The sequence below is a fragment of the Chroicocephalus ridibundus genome, chromosome 2 (genome assembly GCF_963924245.1).
Source record: "Chroicocephalus ridibundus chromosome 2, bChrRid1.1, whole genome shotgun sequence".
NCBI classification, from domain to species: Eukaryota; Metazoa; Chordata; class Aves; order Charadriiformes; family Laridae; genus Chroicocephalus; species Chroicocephalus ridibundus.
Genome location: NC_086285.1, coordinates 4570628 through 4583458, shown reverse-complemented (window position 1 = coordinate 4583458; position 12831 = coordinate 4570628). Strand labels below are relative to the sequence as shown.

At 40.9% G+C, this 12831-nt stretch overlaps 1 protein-coding gene across 11 annotated transcripts in view; it reads left to right on the top strand.

Moving 5' to 3' along the window:
* Positions 1-309: 309 nt before the first annotated feature.
* ADCYAP1R1 (ADCYAP receptor type I) overlaps positions 310-12831 on the top strand; it is a 147221-nt gene continuing 134699 nt past the window's right edge. For 7 of the 11 annotated variants that reach the window (XM_063324312.1, XM_063324311.1, XM_063324310.1 and 4 more), the window contains exon 1: positions 310-993. The gene's annotated coding sequence lies outside the window, so the exon portion shown is untranslated. Of the gene's footprint in view, positions 994-1068; positions 1201-1695; positions 1757-1911; positions 2027-2490; positions 2511-12831 lie in introns of those variants that run through there. The other 4 variants (XM_063324303.1, XM_063324304.1, XM_063324305.1 and 1 more) reach the window with 4 other exon arrangements.

The window sequence follows — 12831 nt, the reverse complement described above, 5'->3', positions numbered from 1 at the left end:
GCGATGCCATCCGCCCTCCCATCACAGTGATTTGCTGACCCTGTCACACAAATTAAAAAGAAATAAAATCTCTGGGACAGCAGAAACGGTGCTTAGGTGACAGGGAGAAGGAGGATTTGGGGGAGGTAGGAGGAGGAAAGAGAAAAGGGGGAAAAAAAGTATTTGATTTAAGAAACTTAATTTGAATAAGCCCCTCCTGCCGCTCCTCCTCATTGGTTTCCTTCTTTTCCTCCATATTAATGAGACTAGCCAAGGAAAAGCTATTGGTTCCATATCCCCTTTCCTCTCCTCAGGCACTTGGGGGAGGAGGTGTTTGCATTTCTCCGCAGGACCAGCTCGCTTTGCAGAGCATTGTCTGGGTACGAGAATCACACACACACACATACAGAAATACAGGGGCGAGCACACCCGAGCCTTGACTCGCAGGCAGAGCATTCGAGCCAGCCTGGATACCCTCCTCCTCCCCCGCCCCACCCTCTAATTCCCGAGCACGAATAACCCCCACTAAATTAAAAAAAAAAAAAAAAAAGGCAGGAAAAAAAAAGAGAAAAAGAAAACAAGAGGAAAAAAAAAGTTTGCAAATCTCCTGCCTCCCTCCTTGCTGTTTTTTTTTTTTTGGTTGGTTGGTTGGTTTTTTCTGTGGGTTTTTTCTTTTTTTTTTTTTTTTGATTTGGCGATGGCAAATTCCTTCACGGCCAGGATCTGGCCCATCCCCTGAGCAAAGGCAGCCTGGACATGACCAGCAGGCGAGGGAGGAGGAATTTTGATTCCCTTCGGAGGCACCGACCCCTCCTCCGCCTGCTACTAACCAGGCGGGGGGAGCCCGGCTCCGGCCGCTCACTCCCACCGCGGGCAGCCGGGGCTGGCCAGGTTCCACCGGGGAACTGCTCCGTGTCCCCCCCGCCTCTGGCTCCGACCCCACCGGCACCCGCCCCGCCCCGCCACGGCGAGGATGCAGCATCTCCAGCGCCGGGACGAATCCCTGATGCAATGGTAAGTCTTTTCCTCCGGCTTCTTTCCCCTCCTCGACCGCCATCCGGGGTGGCACCGCTCCGCCCCCCCCCGGCACGGGCTGGGGACCGAGGGCAGCGGCAGCCGGCCCGATACCGGGGATGCCAAAGCGCCGCGATTGCAGCCGGTGAGGAAAAAGGAACCGCCGGCTTGTTTTGGAGTGACATTGATTTACCGTCTCTTCCCCAGGTCCTTGGAATACTTTTTTTTTTTGGGGGGGGGGGGCGGCGGGGAGGAACTGCATGCAGGCTTTCTGCCTTCAGCCAGAACTGCAGGCTCCTGAGGATGCGTCCGTGAGGCAGATTTGATTCTTTTCGAACAAATAAATCTCCCTTTGCAAGTGGTGTCAGGTTAACATGCTCGGTATGGGAATCACGTCTGTTTTTAACACAATATGGCTGGTAAATAAAACCTGATTGTTAACAGCCCCGGTGCTGCTGTTGACATTTTCGAGCTCAAGGCTCCCTTTGCAGTTCTGCATCTTCACCTGCCGCAGAAACTCTGATTCACCCTTCCAGCAGTGCACCAGGACTTCTCTATTTTTACTGTGGGGTAGTAGTAAAAATTGCTGTTAACGTGCCTTTGACCTCTGCTTCTGTGCCTCCGTGCACTTTCCCTTATCAGTATTTGAACAGCTGGTTCTAATAATACCATCTTTATGCAAAGCACATCTTAAGTCAGAGGGAGAGCATACAGGACAGACTCTTTACCACTGTGCTGTGATTTTAACGCGTGAACAGTTCAGGTATGTATTGGAATCTGAAGAGTTTACAGCCAGGGAGAGAAAGATAATGCGGCATGCTGTTCAGGACTGGAAAATGCATGGAAAAAAAAAAAAAAAGGACATAGGTTTGTTTAGTAATATACCAGTGTCTGTGGCTAGATGATCATTCGACTTATACAGAAGCAGGTCTGGAAGAACTCCCTGGAAGTCAGTGGCTTTCCTCTGCATCTAATCTGCTGCTAAACAGAATGTGGCTTTTAGCTTGAAGAATATATTGGGGTAGCACTGGAGGTAATTCTAATAACACTAAAAAATATTAACAAAAATGTATAAGGCAGCAGAGTGACCTGATTCCTTCCTAGGGTATTATGGATTACCATCCGTCTTGTGTATGTTAATTACGGTGCAAGCGTTGGACTGATATGGCAGCATGCAATGTAACTGAAGTGTTGGTTTGGTTTTTTTTAATCTGTTGGAGTCAAAAAACAACAAACGGATTTTCATTTTTGTTATTTGGGTATACAGCCATCTCGCTTCTCTGTTCAACCTATGCAACACTGGCCAGGTACTGTGAGGAAACGTTTCCATGGCTAGCACATGCTAATCAAGGGGAATGTAGGATTACTTAAGGTTACTGTCAGTGATAACATGAAGGCAAACTCCTTCAAGTGGCGTTGGTATAGCTACAGAGAAAGAACGCTTTATACAAATGTCTGTATTTGGCTACAGCAAAACACAGTGGAGCTGTCTTGAAAGAAGTTGTTCGATAGGATGGGTAAGGCAACACTGGTCCAATTTGATGGATAATTAAGGAATGCTATTCAGTGCAATAATGGGAGTTGGATTAAAGTTGTTGTCTCTGCTTGTGTCTCAGTTACGGTTCTGGGTTATGGTCTTCTAGATTTTTTCCCTGGTTTCTATGTGCTGAGGGCAATGGTTGCTGTTTTGTTCGTTCAGGACAGCTACAATTGATCCGTTATTGTACTGGCAATCTATCTCAGACATCGCGGAGTGGAAGGTTTCTGTTGTTTTGTTTTCTCCAGTCAAAGGCATGTGTGCAATGACTGGAAGGATAACCATTGGCACTGAACAGACTCCAAGGTCACGGGGGGCTTTATGTGATAAATACGTATATTTATCTTTACACAGGGAAGTAGCTTTGTGATCACTCCTTGGCTTTAGCCTTCCATCATTTGTTGGGGTCCGTGGAAAAAAACCCAGGAGGGCTCCTTCCTCCCTGTAGATTTAAGATGTCTGCTGTTTTTGTGGTGGTGCCACAGCTGCATGTAATTCTCAAGATCTGCTGTTGTCGATGTATATGTGACGCTTATAAACATGAAGGCAGAAGCTTTTGTTGTGGGATGCTACCAGGGAGAGAAAAACAGAGATTTCTGAGATTGTGGGCTGCGCTGTTGATCACATTCAGACCTTTGTTCATCACATCTCTCTTCATTTGGCTGACTGAGCCGGCATCCTGGAGATGTTTTTTCTGGGGTTGAGTTCCATATGTGCCTACGCCTTTGATAAGTTGAGACCCATGTCCCCAAGCTGATTCATTTCAACGTAGCAGATTTTGTTTTCCTTTCCTTCCTTCTGAGCACACTTAGTACAAACAGTCTAATTCCTAAATTAGCTTAGATTATCTTTTAATGAAACCAGAGTATTTGAGTTAAGAAGCACTGAGAAAAAGTAAAGTCAGGACAGGATCATGCTGTAACTCATATCTGATGGAAAGACCTGCAGAAATATCAGGTCTTACAGTTAGTCCTGATTTAACAGTGAAGTTATTTATTTGCCACAATTCTCAGGAGAGGTAAACTGATATCAGGATACAGAAGTCAGTGGCGATACTGAATTTTATTTCACCCCATGACTTGGCCCAGAGAGTGCAACCTCAACCTTGAAGTCAGCAAAGTGTATTTTCATGTTGGCTTGTGTTCCTTTGTTTCCATTCCCTGTTCTCCTTTCACATCCAGCCATCCTATATCACCTGTGAAGGCAGTGGGGGCAGTATTCGGTACACACTGCAGGCAACAGGATTTTGGAGCGAGTTTTCCACACCAGCGCAGAAGTGGAATAACTCTACTGAAAAACATGTAAATGCTCCGGTCAGGATGTCCCTCTTTTTTTCCTATGCACAACTTTAAAGTCATCTTTGCTGATAATGTATCATCAGGGATAGCTGTAACAACTCTGTTTCAGTGTACTCCTGCTATCCAATACATAGAGCATCTCTTGATGAGATACTTTTCCCGTTCTCTCGGTGCTGAACTTGTTCTGTTCTTAAGAAATGTTTTGCATACAGAAAGGTATTTGGTAGTTTTCCACAATGCTAACAAGTACTAGAATTCCCGTGGCTGTTGAAATGCTGTTTGGATTGTAATTGAGTGAGCACAAATATATGGGAAGAAAGGCAGACTTTTCTGCAGTGTGCTTTACAGCAGGATGTCCAGTCCTCAACCCATTCCTTTGCTTGTGCTTTATTCTCTGACTACCTTTTGCTCTCTCCATTTATTGATCTGTCTTCTTAGGTGTGAACTTTTATCTCCACAAGACAAACTAGGAACTCATGTAAAACAAGCCAGATTGTTCAAGTCTTGTTTATGCAATTCACTGTAGTTCATTGATTGTATCCCCATGTGAGCTGATGGGCTGATCTGTAGAGTAGCCAGATTAATAATTTCAGGGTAGAACTTCTTAAGAGGTGCTAAATGATTTCATCTCCTGAAGAAAAAGTAGAAGCATCGTCACACAGAGCATTTGAAGCTAACATGGCTGTTGTGCTGAGGAATATTCTCTTGGAAAGATTCCTGCAGAAATACACAGATGCTGTTGCGGGGACTCTTGTTTGTTGCTCTGATTCTATGCTACTGTTGAATCCAAATTCTTTGGAGATAGTTATTCCATGAAATGAGCTGTTTTGCAATTGACATTAGAGTTTACCTGCCCTGAAGTCATCCTGACAGTCTCATTCCTGCTCATTCAGGTGTCACATTTTACTCTTGGATGCCTTAAGGTAGGACTATGCTCTGAAACTGCTCTGATCTATTTATTTTGACAGATTCTTTTAAAAAAGATTTTTAAAAGGTGTGAAAACCTCTGCTTAATACACTGCTTAAAGCAAGAGCACTCCCCTCCCCCAATAAATTAACTCAATAATTCAAATTTTTGTTTGCGTAACTCATAATTCACCCTAACACTGACAGAAAAGGGGATAAATATTTATATGGTCTATTTCTTCTTCTCTTAATAGTAGTTATGGCAATAGCAATAATTGTAATTGCTTTTATAACACATTGGGAATATTGACATATAAGAGCTCCTTACTGAACATACAACATTAAACTTCTGCCACATATGTTTGCAGGTTTGTCTGTCTACTGTTGAGGCATTTTGCAAAAAGCCTCAATCACAATGGCTTTTGCACGCCATTAGGGATGACTGGGTCACCATTGCTGAGGAGCTGCAAATGGAAGGATAATTATAGTCCGTTATCTATGATTTGTTGGGCCTGCTAAATGGAGCTGAGGGTTAGGGCAGGAAAACCCTTTTAATCTGCATGGTGGGTTAATAGCCTAGATTTTTAATTTTCACTCTTTCGTTTCTCAGAATGAGGCAAGTTTTGCTACTTTCTTTTCCTGCAAGGAACGGAATATTGTCCTATCTGATTGGGTGGGGATTCTTAAGGAAAAATGAATTATTGAAGGGAAATGTGACAGAATCAAGTTCTTCTTTTGCAGGGAGTAGATGTATCATTATGTCCATCCAATTAGGGGGTGGAGGAGGTATAATCTTCCTCCTTCTCAGGGTGAAGACTCGGCCCCAAAGCATCCCCTGGCAAAACTATCATTCATTTCATGTGCAGGAAAGCTTTCTCGATCAGAAGTGTTTGGCAGCCTGGATGACATTCATCTACTCCCACTTAAGCATCTGAAAACTAGATGGTCACAACCAAGCTAATCACTCCAATTCACTACATTATAAGTGGGGAGGGTGGTTCATATCATCCTGAAGTGGGTCAGATGAATCACCCTATGGATGTTCTTGCAGCAGCTGGCTCAGAGTTACACATCCAAAATCAGTGAGATTAATCCTTCCATGATATCTCAGAGATATCCCAGTGAAGTGTAATTCCTCTCTTACTCCCATCTTTGCTCAGAGGGAAGACTGCTAATTTTTTGCTAGCTCATAGCAATAGAAGATTGGGGTAGATATTAAGTTTTCTGAAAAGCCCAAGCCTGCTATGGTGGCCCCCACATCTTCCTCACCCACATCTTCCTTTTATTCAACCAATAACAGACTCAACCTGTCCCTTGCAGGGAGAATTCATGCCACGTGTACCGGGCAATGTCCTATCTGTCTTTCTATTAATTTATTTATTAATTATTCATTGTTTATTTTACATCTCAGAGGTTTCCTCAGTGTACCAACACTTTCTGTCTTCAGAGCATGTCCAATTACTAAGAGGGTTTACCAACTGAAGCTTGTATGTAATTTTGTGAACAGGTGGGGATACATCAACAGAGGGACACAGCTAGGATGGCTATATGATTTTCAGTGGGCATATGCAAACTTACTCTGCCTGCTCTCTGAGCCAGCGAGAAGCCGTGCGACGCTTCAAGCCTCATCTAATATACCCAACTTGTGAATAGCTCCACTGTACGTTGCAAGAAGATAGAGATGAATGCTGACCAGACCTCATTAGCTTAGGGTTGGCACCTTGTGAAATACATTTTGACCAGCTTGGAGCACTTGACATGCTTAGAATTATGTGACCTAAAAGCCATCTTTTTGCCATAAATCAATAGCTCAATGTTTTCTTATTATAATGCATCCACCCTTTATCCTTACAAAATCCCCTAGTCAGTTGACAAATGGATTTAACTAACACTTTCCTCAACTATGGCCTTTAAAAATATTTACTGTAATCCAAATAATGAAAAAAAAAATATACATGAACGTCTCAGAACACACTGATATGTAGACGGGAATTAATGTTGTGGTAGTAAGAGCTACACTTCTCCATGGCAGAAAGAAATTATATTTACTTGGAAAGGGAGTTTAAAATAGCTAAGATATCCTTAGCTTTTTTAAATAATTCCTTTTCCCGGAATGGTAAGACTTTATTAAGTCATAACATTTCTGTTTCTGCTCTTACTGTCACACTTTTGAAGTAAGTTTATAGAAGTTTTATTTCTAGCAAAAATATAAAATGGCACATTCACAGTCATAAGTAAAAAGCATTTCCTTTTAAAAAGCAACTTTTGTAATAATGATATTTTTATACGTATCTAAATTCTTAAATTTATGTAAGTAGTACCAAAAGCCAACCATGAGTTTGGCTTACATATCTAAGATTTCGGACATAAAACAGAACTTTCTCTCTTAGACTTGGCCTAGAAACAAATTATGTAAAGAAGGCAGCACAAATGCATTATATAAAGGCCCAAGTTAAAGTTAGTAAAGTTACTCATTTCCTGTGTTTTAGAGAGCTGGATCTTTGGATTTCTTCCAGGAGTTTCGTGCTCTAACTGAAGATGCAGAGGAGATGAGAGAGCATCAGAAATACCGCAGATGCTTAAACTCTTCATGACTAAGGCTGTGAATGTGTCACAGCTGTCACTGGAGCCTTGGATGCCACAATCCACATGCATTCATTCGACTTGCATAAAGTTTGACAGCTTGGATGGTGTTTTTGTGCTCATGAATGGGTTAGTTAGCTGAGATGATTATGTACAGTGGGTGAACAGCTGGAACAAACTTCATTAGAGAATGGTACTTGGTGACTGCAGAGGAGAGAGCAGTATGAAAAGCCATTATTAGCCATGTTGAAGTTGCCTTTTCACAGCGTTCAAGTCTCTGGACACTGCTCTATATTCTCTAGCTTTTTGTTCTCTGACTTGCTCTTCGTACCACAGCTGGATGTAGTAATGATGGCCATGGAAAAGAGCCTTCAGAGACTACCAAAGTCTGAATGTTATTCAGAAGAGGAGAAGAAATGAATGCCACAGCCTTTTTAGTTCCCCCAGCAAGTGTACTCCTGACAGATTTTCACCTCTGGTATTCAACTCGTTCCTTTTTCTCTGTGTGGAAGACTTGCAGGTCTATTTTGCTAAGATAGTTTCTATCATGCTGGCCAGAAATGGGATTCAGCTCGCAGATTAAGACATCTAAAGATAGCTGTGTGTTTTGAACTGTCTACCTGTATCTAAGTACATGAGAACCTGTTATAGTAAAAGGAGGTCTGGGACATGGTTCAGTCACCTAAACATAAGTATTAAGTGCCATCTGAGATCCTCTGGAGTATCTAACATCCATTAGGGATCTGTAGGTATGATGTTTATCTACACCACATCTTGTAGCCTTTGTTAGAGGGCAGGTAAAATACCTTGGGGTAATGGTGACACGAAACACCAGCATATAGGCTACTGATTCCAGCTGCAGGCCACTGCCTAGTCAATGTAGATAAATATAGGTATCTACTACAGACTGAGCTCTGTAACTCATTAGGCTGAAAAATCTTCAATAAACGCCACTGAGATGGTTTAATCTGCAGTCTGAATCCTGTCCTGGGTTTCTGATACCTCCTGATGGTTTAGAATGAGACTCATCAAATCTTGGCCTCGGTGCTCTTACCACACATGCAGAGTTCAGTTGATATTCATATACTGTCACACAGGGCTTGGAAGTACTCTTTCGTATTGCCATCTTGGGATATCACAGTTAAGATTCTGTGCCACAAAAGAATGACTACATTTCAGGTATATCTACTTAGCTCCAAATTGTTCCTGGAATTATTTTCCCTGAGACAATCTTGAGACTGCATTTGCCTTTCTACAGATTCAACTACCGCAGGCAGCTCCTGGTCATCCTGTGATTGAATAATCCAGAAGGTGCTTTCCTGCCTGTATAATTTATGACTTATTCCCAGCCTATGCTTCATCTTTTAGTGTGTTGCCTTTTACAGCTCACTAGTCCATGCTGGCTCTGTCCTGTTACCTCCCTTCATCTGTGCATCATCACTGTCCTGATATCAAGCAGAGAAAAAGGTCAATCCACAGCAGCTGTACTGGGGTCATACCTATGGTCTTGTTTTATTTTTCCTATGACAGCTTGACTGAATATTCTCACTTTATCCTGACACTTCTGGCTATCCAAGACACAGCTCTTCCGTTGCCCAGCTTTCTCTCCCCTGTTACTTCTAGATCCTTTGCATATTCATGATTCACCACCTTCAGCCTGGAGTTTTTCATTGTGACTTCTTTTTCCAGCTTCCTTGAAATGTCGGTGCCCTGAATTTTTTGCATCTTTCATGGAAAAAGACCTTTCTGTCCAAGTTCCCAATCTCCTTAGTGCTGTTGACTTTTCTACCTGTTTGCTACCCGGTTGTTTTAGTTTCTCTGAACTCTCCTGTCTGAAATGAAGGCAGGAGGCAGCTGAGGCAGCTACACGCCTACTTTGGTGAAGGTTTGTATTGCTTTTCTTTGCTTTCTTTTTTCTGGCGTGTTCTCTGTCTCCAGAACACATGGAGCTGGGTCCAAAGTGATTAAAGCAAAACCTGACCTCTTTAAAGCAAAATATTTTAAAGCACCAGGCTTTAATATTATTCTGGTAGACTCAGCTTCCTCAGGCTCTTCTAGGCAGTTCTGTGTGCATCTGTTTGGAAAACCTCTCATATGTGTCCCTGAAAGAAAAAGGTTTTTTTAACTTTTCAAGATCCATTTTATCTGTAGCTTCCTGATCTGTCACAATAAGCCTTACATCTTCCTAGCAGAAACAGTAAAGGATCCTCCAAACTAAGAACCTCCCTTTTGACTTTATTGTCTTGATTTTTATTTCTTTCTTCTGATAGACTATTAAACTGACCTCTTGTCTTCCTTCCTACTCTCCCTGCTGAGTAACAAGGGCATCGTTTAGCTTCTCTACTCTTCCCAAAGAGCTTCTGAGACAAACCTCAATAAGAAGATAATGCATATTTTGCAGCAGTTCCATGTACACCACTACTGCATTATGCACTACGATGGATGTGACCCATTGTCAAATCTATGCACAGCCACAAAAAACTTTAGTGTGTGACATGCCATTAAGAGCATGGGTGTGAAGGTAACAATGTGATAGCTCAACCACACAACTTAGATGAGATAGATAATTTGTAACACACAGCTATTTTCTTAAAAGGTGAAAAGGAAGCTCACCTGAACATTAACATGCCATTCATTTCTTCACTGACTGGAGGAACTCTCACCTGATATTCTGCTTAATGAACCGATAGACAGTTCCATACTGCATGTCATATAGTGAAATGTCAAAATTTAAAAATCCTCTCTTTAAATCAGAGATTTTCTGATTTTTCAGACAATCATATATAATTTTACATAATTTCCCTTTTGCTTCTCTTATGAGTACTTTCTTTAAATATACAACATTTTTGTGTTTGCAGATTTCTGGGTGACAGTAAATGGCTGTTTATTATATGCTGCCTTTGTAGGCAGTGGAGTCCAGCTGTAAATCCTTTTGATTCCAAAGTAGGTTTCTAAAATAATTAATGTGAATTGGACATCCTTTTTACCTCCATTAACTATGTGGGGACACTGGGCAGCGAGTACTGTGGAAGAGCCAGGTAAGCCAGACAAGCTGATCTAAAAAAATTAAATGAGATCTACCCATTTCTTCTAAATTGTCCAGATTGAAAAGAATATGCAGGCGTGTCTGACTGCATGTCCAAGCTACTCCATACCACTCTCTTGAGTAGCATGTTCAAACTTGCATTTTTTAAATCAGCTTTGAGAGCTTTAACCCAAAATGTTACAGCTTGTGATTCATGGGCTGGTTCCAACCTGCAAATTTTTTCTACGCTTTCTCCTGCGTCCTTGTGATTTCTAAATTGCACCCTAGTGTGCTACTCCTGTGTGACTCTGAAAAATCACCAGTTGTTGTGCCTCAGTATATATATTTAGCCTGCAACAGGTAAAACATCAGACCAGAGATCATAACCTGTACTACAGAAAACACTGTGCATTTGTATCAGGAATGACAAAGAAGACGACAGACTTGAAGATGGCTGAGCCTATCTTGCTGTTTCACATCTCTGCAACTGCCCTCGAGATATAGTAATCTCCATCTTTCCTCAAAATGCATCTTGAGACTTAGCTTCCTTGGCTGGTGGAGCAACGTAGATCAGAATGCTGTCCCGTCATTCTCCTGTCCTCGTTTTCGACACTTCTAGACATTATATTAACCTTTGTGGCATTTTATTTCTCCTCTAAGATCAAGAAAGTTAAGAAAAATGACTGATGTAAAGGAACATGAGGAAAGAACAAAATCTAACATGCTTTAAATCGAGCAGGTAGTAGTGACGTCATCTGAAGCTGACCTTAGCCTTCAACAAAGAGCTAGTCTCTAAAAAGATATAAACTCCTCCATACTCAGCAAAACGAACCATACTGATTTTCTAGGCCATTTAATAATCAAATCAGCAAAAGAGAAAACTAATGCACATTCCTCCAAGTACTTCCTGCTCCCCTATGTGCCACGCTTGTCCAGTACCCTTTTTGCTATCTGCCCTCTTTGTTCAATTGGGATTCAAGCTCTTCTTACCAATACCATGACTTCATCCAACATTAAGATGAGATCCATGGCTGTCAGCTCTGTATTTTCATGCCTGGCTTTACAAAATGTTCTATATGATTCCACACCTTATTCTTTATCGTCTATATCAGCAGATTGTTGTCTTTTATTACTGATAAATAATAATATAAAGCAGGAGAAATATTTGTGACTTATACTTTGCTCCACCTGTTGTTCAGCATTTTTCCCTCTTAGTTTCCTATGAGCAATTTTTTTGCAATGAACTAAGGTAAGAAACCACTGTTAGTGTCAGCGTTGTTGAAATATTTGTCCAAAAGATTCTTCCTGCTTGTTGCATCCTGACCTTATTACAATATCATTGAATCAACAAGGGATGACCTTGATTTCTTAATATGTCTCTCAGCAAATATTCTCCCAATGTTCTTTGAATTCTTTTAAAATAAATCACTTGAATCATTCTATATATTGAAACTTGTTGCTCGTTTAGGGATTTCTTCAACGTGTTGCTCCAATAGCAAAGAAGCTCCATTGCAAAAACACAACACCCTGCATAAGGCACCTAGAGAACTTACAGTTTAAATAGATTTCTACAATATATCTGCATCTGAGATACACCTAAGGAGCATAAGAATATAAGATTCAGTTCATTTTTCCCTGAAGCAGTAATTTAAAATAAATCAGAAGACTTGTGCCTCAAAATGGCCTTTTTTCCCATTGTCCATTAAGGGAGTCTGGGTTGATTTCTTATCTATAAATATCCACAAAGTATATGCCTGAAGTTACTGGAGGGAAATCCACTTCAATTTGCATAAAGATATATAGAAAATTTGAAGAAAAGCTAACAGTTGAGTAAAATTTTTCCATGGTTTCATATACTGCTGCTGTCACAATACTCTTTTAACTCTCCTCATGGATTTACAAAAATAGGGTTAATAGATTTAAAGTAAAAATAAAAAAATAAAAAAAATATATATTTATTTCATATATTTATAGAATTTAAAAGTGAATGCTTACTCTTCTCTCAAAGGATTTCTTAAAGGTATCACTGTCATTATCTTAATTTAGTACTTAATGTAGAATGATCTGTGGAAAACTCATAACCTCAGAGCTCTTATGTGCTCAGAGAAGCATTGTCTCATTGCCAAACATTTAACAATTTCTTATGTTTTGCAATTCACCTTTTCATTTTATCATATGTAATGACAGAAATTTCTGTTCTTTTTCTGAGATAAATCTTCCTTGATGTGGAAGAAGCTGCTTTCAGTAAGATCTGTTCAGCAATGGTGCATTTGCTTGACTCAGCACTGGCATGAATACCAATTAGACTGGAAATGGTTAGGAAAACTGATAATCATTTACTCTGCTGTCATGGGGGAAAAACAAGAAGAATCTGCAGTAACCTGGGGGAATCTGATTTCCAAATAAGTTATTGTCTATGCAACATTGATAAATAAGATATTTAACAAATGAAGGCCAATACCACGATTGGAAACAATGCTCAGGGAAAA